The sequence below is a fragment of the Schistocerca gregaria genome, chromosome X (genome assembly GCF_023897955.1).
Source record: "Schistocerca gregaria isolate iqSchGreg1 chromosome X, iqSchGreg1.2, whole genome shotgun sequence".
Lineage (NCBI taxonomy): Eukaryota > Metazoa > Arthropoda > Insecta > Orthoptera > Acrididae > Schistocerca > Schistocerca gregaria.
The window spans coordinates 66767034-66781016 of NC_064931.1; the positions used below are offsets into that span (position 1 = coordinate 66767034).

At 44.5% G+C, this 13983-nt stretch overlaps 1 protein-coding gene across 2 annotated transcripts in view; it reads right to left on the reverse strand.

Annotated features, from left to right (window-relative positions):
* The window catches only part of LOC126298781 (uncharacterized), a 122265-nt gene extending 109975 nt beyond the window's left edge, over positions 1-12290 (reverse strand). Inside the window, exon 1 of one of the 2 annotated variants that reach the window (XM_049990240.1) lies at positions 12153-12290. The gene's annotated coding sequence lies outside the window, so the exon portion shown is untranslated. The remainder of the gene's footprint in view (positions 1-12152) is intronic. The other variant, XM_049990241.1, reaches the window with a different exon arrangement.
* Positions 12291-13983: the final 1693 nt, after the last annotated feature.

Sequence of the window (13983 nt, forward strand, 5' to 3'; positions counted from 1 at the left end):
TTTTACTCCCCCCCCCCCCCTTCCCCCCCGTTGTACAACATGCTACGTATGGAATGTGCTCGCCGTCAGATTTGAAATATGCATCGGCACAAGCCTCCTGTACATTAGTAGGAATAAATGCTTTCATGAAAAAAAAAACAAAAAATAAAAAACACGAAAAACGTATCTGATATCCGTGTGCTACTGGAAATCTCATTAACCTTCTACGACCCCGAAGGGTCATACGGTCGATGCCATTAGTAATTTAAAGGACGCACAAAACAGGCGACGCTGCCACACGGTTAACTGAATGAGTGGAATCCTACCACTGAGCGCCATACAAACTAGTCGAAACAGCGAGCAGTTAAAAATTAACTCTTATAACTGGGAACGTATGTAATTTTATGTATCTTATGACCAACGAGAGGTAAAACGAAGATTAGGGTTTAACTCTCTGTCAACGACGTGGTCTTTAAGGACAAATCACAAGTTCGAATTGAGGAAGAAAAAGCCTGCGCCTTCTCAAAAGAGCCATTTCAATATTTGCCTTATACGATTTAGAGAAATCTTGGCGAACCTAAATATGGTTGGAGGGACGGGGTTTCAACTACCTTCCTCGTGAATCTGGGCCCAGTGTCATCACGGTCGCTGACAAGACGCTGACTTACGTATTTGATTAGGGAATTTATTTGAGATGCAACAATCAAGTTGTATTAAGAGTGAACAATGTGGGGACGAATTTCGCCGTATACTGTCTGGTTCTTCTTACTTCAAGTTTTAAAATAGCAGGACACGCGTTTTTTGCTCTCGTATACTTGCTCTCGCTCGAGAGTAGCTGAATTGAAAGAACCGACTTGTGTGACAACTTCGGTGTAATTGGTAGCAATGTCAGAGCTTTTTTCTAATTGAACTGACAAATATTACATTACCTAACAAGGGAAGTGAAGCACCAGAAGACATGATCGGATGTGTGTGTAACTTCATTTACATACACATTGTCGATTACGTGAATGATTAGAGTTGTAGAACGACCACCAGAGTGCATCAGTGTTACTCGTGTTTTATATTGATGCCGGGCCTGGTAGGTTATATAAGGGGCGTGAACAGCTTCAGGTGATGAGTGATTACTGCGAAGGACACGGAAATGCCGGGTTCTCGTATGAGGTTGAAAGGGCTCCATTGTGGGTCTCAGGCTGGAAGTGATGGAGGGAACTCTGGTGGCACGATGGTACGTCACAGAGAACCGCTCTTACGACAGTATCACGGTGCCATTTTTCAACAGGACAATGCTCGTCCATATATGACATGCGCCCTATAAACTGTTTGCCTGATACTGAGGTATTCTGTTGGTTGGCAATATCCCGAGATCTTTCGCCGTCAGAACACGTGTGGGATCAGCTCGGACGTATTCCGTTCTAGTTCTATTATAAAGGATATCGAGGACCAGTTTCAACAGTTGTGGGCCATCTTGCCTCAGCAAAAAATCCAACGATTTTACGACATCCATTTCAACACAATCAGTGCGTACATCCTGGCCAGAGGGAATGCTACGTCATACTGACAAGTGGGCTCATACTGCTAAAATCTTTGTAAAATTGACACGATTTTGTAATCACCAAAATAACATTACATGCTCTCTCAGCCCACGAAGTTACATTTCGTTTCCTCCAGTCTTTCTGAATGCTTCACTTTTTTTGTCAGGTAGTGCGTTTCTCTCGAAGACATGGTTGTGTAACTAATTTGTAACTTACTTGTGTATTCATTCGGGTTTCACTACTAGGGATTTTTATTTGTATCAGCGGCGTGTTACACATTGCAAAAGTACCCGCATTTCACTTGAAGAAGTAGCATGCCAGCATTAAGTAAATATCTGTTGAAGAAGCAGAAGAAACTAAAACTGTATTCACCAAGGAAGAAAAGTATTATTACGGCACATTACGTGCTTTGCGCCACTCCGTACGGTGGATAATAGAGTAAACTTGTATATACATTGACCAGCCAGAGCATTATGGCCACCAACCTAATAATCGATATGTCCACCTTTGGATAATAGTGTCGACGCTCCTTGACATAGAAGCACTGAGTTCTTGGCAGGTCGCTGGTGGAAGTTGGCACCACATCTGCACAAACAAGTCAGGTAATTCTCCTAAATTCCGGAAAGGGGAGTGAAGAGCATTGACGTCACGTTCGATCACAGCCCGGATGTGTTCGAATGAGTTCAGATCTGGCGTGTTGAGGGGCCAGAACATCAATTGGAACTCGCTACTGTGTTCCTCGAACCACTCCATCACACTCCTGGCCTTGTCACAGATGCATTATCTTGCTGAAAAATTCCACTGCCGTCGGGAAATATGATCATCATGACGTGGTGTACGTGGTCTGCAACCAGCGCACGATACTCCTTGGCCGTCATGGTGTGTTGCACGAACTCCACTGGACCCACAGATGCCAACTTCAATGTCCCCCAGAACATAATGGAGCCGCCGCCAACTTGTCTCCGACCCTCCGTACATGTGTCAGTGAACTGCTCCCCAGGAAGACGACGAATTCGCGCCCTCACATCGGGATGATGAAGCAGGTATCGGGGTCCATCAGACCGCACAAAGCTCCGCCAGTGCCTCAATGTCCAGTGCCGGTGGCCATGTGCCCATTTCAGTCGAGTTACCGATGTCGTTGTGTTGACATTGGAGTATACATGGGTCGTCGGCTGCGGAGGCCCATCGTTGGGAGTGTTCGGTACACTGTGTGTTCAGACTCATTTGCACTCTGCCCAGCATGAAAGTTTGGTGTCATTTTCGCCACAGTTCCTGTTTTTCCAATCTGTCCAGCCAACGACATCCGACATCTGTAAGGAAGGGTGGTTGCCCAACCGCACCACCTCTGGACGTGGTCTCACCTTGGTTTCGCCACTTGTTGAAGACACTCATGACAGCGCTGCTCGAACACCCGACCAGTCGTGCTGTTTCTGAAATGTTTGTGCTGAGCCTCCGGGCCATCACTATTTGCCGTTGGTGAAACGCACCTTCCTCATTCTAAACACCGAGAGCACGCTCGCTGATACTGCATGCACCGTGCGTGTGTCTGACTAGCAGTCATTTCACGCCACGCGAAGCTGCCTGGACGGGTTAATGTCGATAATAAGTCGGTGGCCATAATGTTCTGGCTGATCAGCGTATATGTCTAATAGGTTGGAAGGGAGATTAGGGTTTAACATCCCGAAAACGACAAGGTCGTTAGTGGCGGGACAACATATCAGATTGGTGAAGGACTTGGAAGGAAATCGACCGTTTCCTTTACAGAGAAACCACCCTGGTATTTGGCTTAAGATTTCTGATTTTGACTATTTACACTTTTGTTCACACCTTCAAAAAATGAAACACACCTAAGTTGCACCACAGGGCGGGAAACGTAAGTATATATTGTATTGGTTGTGTTCTTCAACTTCAAAACTGGCAGAGGTCTGAAACAAGTAGGGCTTTCAAAGTTACCAAATCCTTTACGGATGAATGAATTTAAATGTGTGTTATGCAACAAGAACCCAACTGCAAAGGAACAGAAGTTGCTGCAGTGCCATCGAATGCCGTCTGATAAAATATTTGGTAAAATTGGTTGTATACATCGCTCTTATCTTCCAAAATCATAGCCACTCCTGTGACTGCACTAGGAAGATACCTTGAGAGACGTGGAGAACGAGTTTTACGAAAACATTCGAAGTCCCTGGTGAGATGAGCTGCTCTACGTTCCCTCCCAGTTATGATTAACAGCTACCCGCTGTTACAGTTCTTGACTTTCTCTGCCATCGAACCAGATTTAAGTGCATACATTTTTTGTATTTTGTTAGTAGTCATTGCGGGCGCAATGCGAGATCACAAATCGCAGAAACGAGAAATGGGTAAATTTGCTGGCCAGGGATGAATCTTAGTACACCACATGATAGGGAGTGAGAGCTATCACAGATTTTTACCGCCCACTATATATGATTTCTCCAGTACAGAGAAATTAAACAGGGATGTGAGTTACTCACTGAATGACGTTCCTTTAATACTGCTGTATAGCTCAAAAGTTTGGCACTACAAACATAGATTTTTACTTCGTCCACACTCTCACCCGAATACATAACTTATTCCAAAACGAAAGCCTCGATTCACTGATACATAAGCTGTTAACAGATATGAAGTTTAACTTCGCTTTAACACCGCTCATATGTATTACAACTATCGACATCTCCGCAGCTCACATAACTGTGTTAGTAAACAAAGTATTTTACTCATTCTACAAGTATTGACACTGCTTGGTAGACTTTTAGTTCCCCGGTTGATACGTGAATATTATTCCATTATTAGGAAAAGAAAAGAAAACAGAACGTAACATTCATAGCGAAGCAAGAGAAGTTGTAGCAATGCCAAAGGATGCCGTATGATAAAATATTTTGTGAAACAGATTGTATACATCGTTCGTCTTATGAAACCATAGGCACTTCTGTGACTGCACTAGGAAGATTCCTTGAAAGATGTGGAGAACGAGTTTTTCGAAAATATTCGAAAGGTCTGGTGAGATGTGTTGCTCTAAATTCCTTCCCAATGTGATTAACAGCTTCTTCGCTGTTGCAGTTCGTGACTTTCTGTCATCGAAGCAGTTGTCAGTGTATATATTTTTTGCAGTTTGTTACTGGTCTTTGCGATCACAGAAGACGGTAAACTTCTTTATCCCAGATGTTATTTCCGAAAACGTATGGTGCTTTTTGCGAAATGTTCGAATCTGGGTGGAAGTTTTGAAATAATTTCTAATTCTTTTGCTGCCACACTGAAGAATGAAAGTATCAATAAAGCAAAATTCATCGAAGATGCGTAACTCGACTACACAGCCCACGTTCGGCTATTTTATTTTAACCAAAGTTGAATATCGTTTAACGATATATACACCCTAAGACAAATAAAAAAAAGTCGCATACCACGAAAGAATTATCTTAAGAGAACGAAGATAATAGATGTGATGTACCAGCACGCTCGAACTCGTAGAGGAATCAGCGAAACGCCGCGAGTAATGAGGGTAATGGGCAGGGGCACTACGTCAGTAGTGTGCGGATCAGTTGAGAATTTGGTTATGATGCGAGGAGTGCTAGGGTATTACGCACAGTTGCGCTGACCACTGTGTCGGTCGGAGCATCTGCCTCGTAAGCAAAAGACACGGGCTTGAACCCAGGTCCGGCAGAAATTTTCAACTTTTCCCATTGATGTCAATCTATGCCAACTAGGCAGAAAACCTTCGTTCACTCCTTTGTGTCCAAAAGACAAAAATTTCTGAAAAATTCTACGATTTATTCAGCAGAAAGAATGTTACGAACTGAGCAAATCAATAACGCGTTAGCCCACCTCTGGCCTTAAAGCAAGCAGTTATTTGGCTTGACATTGATTGATGGAGTTGTTGGATGTCCTCCTGAGAGGTATCGTGCCAAATTCTGTCCGACTGGCGTCAAAATCCCGAGCTGGTTAGACGTCCCTGCCAGTAATGTTCCAAACGTCCTCCTCCGTGAAAAGATCTGGCGACCGTGGTGGGCAAGTTATGGTTTGGCAAGCACGAAAACAGGCAGTAGAAACTCTCGCCATGTACGAGGGGACATTATCTTGCTGAGACGTAAGCCCAGGATGTCTTCCAATGAAGCGCAGTACAACAGGGTGTACAATATGGTCGACGAACCGCTGTGCTGTAAGGGTGCCTCGGATGACAAGCAAAGGGGCCTGGCTATGAAAAGAAATGCCGCCCCAGACCATCACTCCTGGTTATCAGGGTGTATGGAAGGCGACAGTCAGGTTGGTATCCCTCCGCTCCAGATACGTCTTCAGCGTGGAATCTCACTGACTAGAGTAGAATTGTCTTCAGTGGTCTGCCCATCGCAGACGTGTCTGAAGACGTCCCAGACAGCGGTGGGATACCAATCTCATTGTTGCCCGCCATACCATCTGACTGGGTGACAGTTCATTTCATAGCAGGACATCTTGGGCTGTCATCCGCGGTATCCTTACAACAAAACGGTACGTCGACGATAGTCTACGCCCCTTTTCGTTACCCTTCATAGCAGGCCACCCTAGGCTTACATTTCAGGAAGATAATGCTCCCCTGCACACGGCGATAGTTTCTGCTGCTTGTCTTCTTGCTCTCCAAACCCTACCTTGGCCAACAATGTCGCTGGATCTCTCCCCAAATGAGAACGTTTGCAGAATTATGGGCAGGCTTCTCCAACCAGCTCGAGACTTTGACGATCAAACGTTCGACCTGGACAGAATGTGGCACGATATCCCTCAAGAGGGCGTGCGAAAACTCCATCAATCAATTTCGAGCCGAATAACTGCTTGCACAAGGAACAGATGTGAAGCAGTACATTATTGACTTGCTGAATATGAATCATCAAAATTTTCCGAAACTGTAATCATTTGTTTGTCTGTATGTGTACATCGCATTTACCGATTTCCGTCCCATTCGGATAATTCCTTCGTGGTGCGTCTTTTTTTTTTTGTCTTAGAGTGTATATACATTGCGGAACATAATTAAAGAATCAACTCTTCAAAAACCTGTAATAATTTCCCACTGCGACGTGTAAGTTTGGAATTTGGTTCGAAGGTGTCTAGAGCCTTCTTCTGTAATGGAGCAAAAGCGTGGCGCCCTGCGACGTCACATTCGGCCTCGGCGACGCCTCGAACAGCAAGGTGTCGACGCATGCAGAAAGAAAGCCACAGCTCGGGAGTTCATGTGAGCTGTAAGGTGGGTTAACGACATCGCAAAGCACCAAATCTCACCACAATTCTGTCAAACGCTACCGTGGACGTGTTACACGATGGGAAGGTCGTCCCGATCCCTCTTACCAACATTTTACCCCTACGTTTCACGCCTCCGCAATGCAGGTTAGAAACGCGGCGCCCAGCATTGAGATCACGCAGAGTTCTTATGTGTGACCGAAGAAAAATTTCAGACACACCGCCACTGAGATTCGACACGAGAAGTCTTCCAGGAATGATATAAAGGTCGTCCTCGAGGCGTAGATTCCCACGTATTTTGAGGTCTAAAAGGACAGTTCACGGTGTGATGAGCAACAGGACGATGTACTCGAGGATCGTTGATTCTGCTGACACCGCACAAACGCTTCAACCGTTCTCTGAAGACATCGTGGGCCATCAATCCCGATGAACGTGATCGCACCCATTTGGAGTGCAGTTCAACAGCAAATTTTGCTCTGGTGTACTGTGTGGAACCACAAGGGAAGGTTGAAACCCAGCCGACGATATTTTAACCCGATCCGAAGCAGCAAAGAATGCTTATGCTTTTTCCGTCCTCCTGTTTTGCACCCTCCTGTGGTGTGATCACGGAAGGACGTGACATTGACACACGTGTGAATAAAACGGCAAAGGGTCGCTCTAAGACCCCTCCTGTCAGACAGCACCGTCAGTGCCACCTGCCCACACTCGATGAGCTCTTTGAAAATGTACCTGTAAAGAGATAATTCTTGATGATAGCCCAGGGGCCTGCAGGTAGGTAACCACTTGACATCCCTCCGTCCTGACACGTGTACTACCAGGCTGCTAGGACTCTCTCCTGGGCCTTCTTTGTGCAGGGATACTTTTAAAGCGCTCAATAAACTTGGGTGGGTGGCAATGACAGTAATGCCGAACTGGAGGCAGAGGGGGGTGTTAGAGGAGTCCTTTTCGTTTTATTCATCACGTGTCAATGTCGCACACCTCCGTGATGACGCCACAGGAGGGCACAAAATAACAGAGCTGCAAAACATAATAACCCTTTGCTGCTTCTGATAACGTTCAAATTGCGTCGAGTGGTTTTGAGCGGACACCTGTGGTTCCACACTGTGCGGCAGAGCAAAATTTGCGGTCGCACTGCACTCCAAAGTGGTGCAGTCACATTCAATGCGGCTGACGCCCTATGATGACTTTAGAAAATTGGAATTTTGTGGTAAGGTCTTATGGGACCAAACTGCTGAGGTCATCGGTCCCTAGGCCTACACGCTACTTAAACTAACTCACGCTATGAACAACACACACACACATTCGTGCCCGAGGGAGGACTCGAACCACCGACGGGAGGAGCCGCACGGACTGTGACAAGGCGACCAAGACCGCGCGGCGATGATTTTACAGAAGGGTTGAAGCGTCCGTGGGATGTCAGCAGCGTCAAAGATTCTTAACAACGTCGTCCTGTTGCTCGTCGCACTGTGAACTGTTGTTCTCGATCTCAAAACACGTGGGGCTCGACGCCTCATGGGAAGGAATGGTTTCATTGACGCCCTTATGCTACCCCCTGAGGCCATATCGTGTCGACTCTGGGAGACGATGTGTCTGGAATGTTTTCCTGGGCCGCGCATAAGAAATCCGCGTTATTTCGACGCTGGATGTCACCCAGGCGTCAAAAGAAGCGATAAAATGTGGGTAAGAGGCGGTGCAGCAATCTTCCCACCGTGTGGCACGTCCACAGTGGCGTTGGCCAGAGTTGTGGTGCAATTTGATGCCAATGCGACATCATTAGACGTCACGTGAACTTCCGAGTTGTGGACTTTTTTTCCGCATGTGTCGACATCTTCCTGTCTGTAGCATCGCCGAGCCTGAGGGTGACGTCACATGGTGTCATGCTTTTGCGTCATTACATAGAAAGGTCTGAGGCACCTCTGAGCCAAATTCAAACTCATACGTCGCAATTAGAAATAATTACGGGGTTTCGAAAAAGTGAATCTTTAATTGTGTTGCGCAGTGGAAGTGTTAGACAAATGTTCGGACGGAAAAATAAAAAATAAATGATAATTTGTACTGGAAATTCTACGCATTCAAATTGGCAGTGGAGAAACCGTGGAAATGCCCGGTAACTACTGGATAACCCTTAACGTGTGGTGAATCGTCTACGGCTACGACAAGCTGCTCAATTCTGTAGCGTGGTACGTCGTCGTGCGCAGGGGTTGTCGTTTCCTTTGACGGGAAAGGGGAGCGCTCGCTTTCTTTCTGGAGGTTGAATCCACTTAAGGGTGGGGGCGGCCTTTCAGGTTGCAGGCGTCAGACCGTGGAGAACGAGTGCACATGTCCCAAGGCGCTGCTTTGAACTGTGCATAGGGCCGGATGAATGCCGACCGATTAATAATAACACGCTTGGCTCGAGGTTACAAAGTGTATCACATTCCCCATTCACAGACATCTAAGAATCATTATTTTATACAAGAAATAAAAATCTAGTTCAAATTCAATTACAAAAATTAGCCTTCAACGAGTAAGGTAAAAGTATCTGCCTAGTACTTCGACATTTGTACCGAGTTTTATAGTAGATTTTTTAAGTTTGGTGGGGTTTTCTACGCTTCGCTACAGTTACATCCAGAAGATTATAGAATCTGTTTTTTTTATATTTTCTAGCTTTGGTCTGTCGCTAGTAATTCTCACGTTTACTGTTCCTCTCAGCAAAAGGCTGTTACAATAGATCTTCTATTAACGTAGTCGTAACAGACGCAGAACGTCACATGTGCTTAAATTATTTGTTTTGTTCCGCTACTAGTGTCTTAATTTAACACGTTGATACTTGCTTAGAACATGTTTTGTTAATCACCGAACGATTATATTCTATGGAAAAGAAAAGAAAAATTACTGAAATAATATAAAATTAACTATTTTTTAATTTGCAAACTATGTGTCATATAATTTTGTCACAGTCACCTCTTGTGAGACACTGTGTTTTGGAGGGGGGGAGGGGCGGGGGTACAAGGGCGAGAAAGTGACGTTCAGTATTGTTTCTGTTGTTGTTGTTATGATGAGCTGCACCTTGTTGTTTGCGGAAATGTGGTTTAAACATTCCAACTTCCATTTTCATGTATTTACTGTTAGAACCACTATATCATATTGCAGAATTATCGCAAGATAATAAGCACTCAGCTCAAAACAGTTATTATTTTCCGCAATTCACTAAAGACCTCGGTTTGTTACTATACATAAACATGCTTCAACATGAAAATTATGTACGGAACTTATAAATCACACTTCCACTATCAAGAGGATGTAGCTCAACACAAAACAACAACAACAACGTCACTTTATCTCACTCAGGGTGTCTTACAACGGACGTGCTTAATAGTTCATAAGCAACTGAACATTTCAAAACAAGGTTTATAGCAAGTGATAGTACTCAAAGCGGTCGATAACTTCTGTAAAATGTATAGTTCTAACTTTATTCCTTACAGCGATATCGAAGATAGTATGTTTTTTCTATTTAGATGGAATAATCTACTTTCATGGCGACATTTGAGAGGAGAGGTCAATGATACAACACATGCTAACATTTGCAGTGGAGCTATGGGCCAAGACAGAGGAAGTGTGCAAGAAGTAAAAATAAAAGCCCAGACTATGAGAGAGCGCAGATCCACCTCCGTTGCCACGTAAACATATAACGGGACAGAACTCACTCTCGGTCGCCACATACAGGCGTTGTATCTCGGCGTTTCTCTTTAGATAATCTCTCTAGTACTGTGGAAAGTAAAGCGATAAATCTAAAACGAGGGAACATTCGTTTCGATGTCTTGCTGAGTAATGAAGTTGCAAGTCTTAAATGCACAGAAAATTACTAGTCCCTTTTGCTTACTAATACTTCATTTCGATGTTTTGGACGTTGCACTGATTGTCAGGGATGTCATAATGTAAACAAGGTCGATTTGAGTGAAAGAATATAAACGGGTATTACGGAGATCAACTTAACGAAAGCTTACTTCTGTAAGTTGTATAGGAATTATCCTTTTAAGAAACAGGATGTGATGTAAAAGAAAAATGGAAAACACGGTACTCGTTCGAAAGATAAATAGATGCCGAATATTCACTGAGTCAGACATCTAAATAAACGCCTGTTTCAGTTGTTATTTCAGAAAAGTCCGCACTGCCTGAAAGTATTGTTTCTTCTGCGCATTGTATTCGTAGCGACACTGCATAAAATAAAATGATTTAAATGGCCTCTAGCATCCATAGCCTACAGAACAGTAGCACGTCTTCAACACTGAACAACTCTTTTTGTTTGCGAGCAGCTGTGACATTAGCAGATACCATATAAAGGGGCGCAGTAATAAACACTGTTTTCCATTGATTCTCTCTTTGCATCAGAAAGGTGCGAAATCTATTACTATAAAATCAATAGGGAAATAAACTATACGACTGAAAGTAGAAACATTTTTAAAATCATATCTCAGTTGCTCCTTGTTCACAAATGCTTACATTATTTCTAGAAAACAAGTAGATAAGTACAATTAGATAATTAGTATTACGACGAACACGAAGGAGAAGAAAGTTTCTGATATCAGTAAATTGGCGTCATGCTGACTTCCGTTGTACGACCACTCTGGTGTAGATCTTGCTCTCCTCGATAAGGATGGGGTAGTAAATCAGCCGTGGGCATTTAGGGGAGCTATGCTGGCAGTCAGCTTAAGGAGAACCCCTGATACCCTAAATCTGGGTGGCCTGGCGGGGATTTGAACGTCATTCGTTGCATTGTAAATTCGAGTTATGGAGCATGTAGTTAGGTGATTAGGTTAATCTAGTGTGGAGCAAAGGTCGAGCAAATTATACTGAAACGGGTTTTCGTTAACCTTCTACTGCCCTAGTATGTGTTTGTGAATATTGCTGTGTCTGTGAGATAAGAGGGTTGTAATTTAGAAAGACGGATTACATTTACTCCACAGACGAACTGGAAATAGAGAGCACGAACGAAGCTGCTGCAGTATGCACACAGACAGACGCTACTTCGTACGGTAGTTATACAGTGACGCGGAAAGGAGTAAGGCTGGTAGAGTACTGAACATACGAATAAGTACAAGAGGCGCGCTTTCGGATCCGGAGTAGGTTGCCTATCCGGGCTGGGTCGGGACGATGATGTTTACGGTGGTTAAATTCGACACTATTACATAGCAAAGCAATGACTAATACATAAAAGGTTTCAAAATAAAGAAGCGTATTATCGAACAGACACAGCAATTTTCGGACGGTTTTAATTCGCGTAGCAGAGCTGTAAGCGAAGCCATAGAAAAGATAAACAATGCACATAGGTTCGGCCCGCTGCCGTCAAGCTGTGATTTGTGGAGGAACCGTCAGATGGGCAGTTCGTTAGTTTTGCACGGCTACGAAGGAGCGACGATTTTTGAGGAAGAGGCGACTTACCTGGGCAGTTGCGGGTCACGTGCGGCGGCAGGCCGTGTCACATGTGGGCCCGGCCCTGTTGCTACAGGAGACGCGGCCGCGCGCCGCGCATGCGCACCCGGCGCCGGCCGGCGCGGCGCCCGCCCACGCCGCCATATTGATCGGCGCCGCTATCGAGCGCCGCCGCCGCGCCGCCCCGCCCACGCACCGAATTTTGTGCGCTTTCTCGGCCGCTGCATCGAGCGGCCCTGCCCGCGCCGCACCCGCCCCGGATCTTTCCCGTCCTCCCGTGCCGACCGCCCTGTCGATTGCATTACTGCGCCCCACGTGTTCCGACGCCGGCCACGGCCCGACTTAAAATTTTACTCCGTCGTGACAGCTTCCAGACCGGCTAAGCCGCTTTCGACTTGCGTACCACGTAAGAACTGCGCAAAGTGCGGAACGGGGCTCGGCTTTTACCACCGCGTTATTTTCCATTAACGGGACAAACTTCTGGGGGACTCACCGTGAAAAATTAAGAAACAAACTAGAGTCGAAGGAAGAAATAGGAAAGCGGTATTTGAGAAGGGTGTGGGACAGAATTTTAGCTATCTCCTACGTTATTCAGTCTGTATAATGAGCACGCAATGAAGGAAACCTAGGACAAATTTGGAAAAGGAACTAAAGGTTTCCCGATGATGTTATGTTCCAGACGGCCGAGGAATTTAAAGATTAGCCGAATGAAATACTTGGTGTCTCGAAAAGAGGTTATAAGATGAATATAGACACATTTAAAAGAAGGGTAATGAAAAATAGTCGAATTAAACAGAGCGATGCTGAGGGAATTAGATTAGGAAATGAGACTCTAAAACTAGCACTTGAGTATTGGTGTTCGAACGGCAAAATAAGTGACGATGGTGGGTGTTAGAAAACCTTTACTGAAGGTATTCGTCTGGAGTGTTGCCTTGTGCGGAAGTCAAGCCTAGGTGAAATTGAAATGTGGCGCTACAGGATAGTGCTGAACGTTAAAGGGATAGAACGAATAACTAATGAGGAGATACTGTATCGCATTGGCGAGTAAAGAAATTTACGAAGCAGTTTCGCTAAAAGAACGGATTGATATACAGGCGCACGCTGAGGCATCAAGGAATAGTCAATTTGTTAATGGAATGAACTGTGGGTGATAAAAATGCAGAGGGAGATCAAGGGTTGACTGCAGTAAGCAGGTTCATCTACTTCTACATACATTCTTCGCAAGCCACGCTATGGCGCATAGCCGAAGGTAGCCTGTACCACTACTAGCTATTTTCTTTCATGCTGCACTCGAAAATAAAACCAGAGAAAAACAACTATCTGTACGCCTCCGTACGAGCCCTAATTTCTCTTATCTTCGTGGACATAACGCAAAAGTATATATATATATATATATGATTACTTTTGAATACTATTAAGGTAAATACATTGTTTGTTCTCTATCAAAATCTTTCATTTGCTAACTATGCCTACCAGCAGTTAGTGCCTTGAGTACTTAGAATCTTTTATTTAGCTGGCAGTATTGGCGCATTCTGTATTGCAGTAGTTTGAGTAACGAAGATTTTTGTGAGGTAAGTGATTCATGAAATGTATAGGTTATTGTTAGTCAGGGCCATTCTTTTGTAGGGATTATTGAAAGTCAGATTCCGTTGCGCTAAAAGAAATTTTGTGTCAGTTTAGTGATGATCAGAATAAGTAAAGAGAGAAATGTCTGAGTGCGTCCAGTTTTGCTCAGCTGTTTGAAAATCAAATAACGTAAGAGGTTTATCACCACAGTAATTCATTAATTTTTGTAAGGAGAGGTTTCAATGCAAATGATTAGCTTTTCAGAGCATTCGCA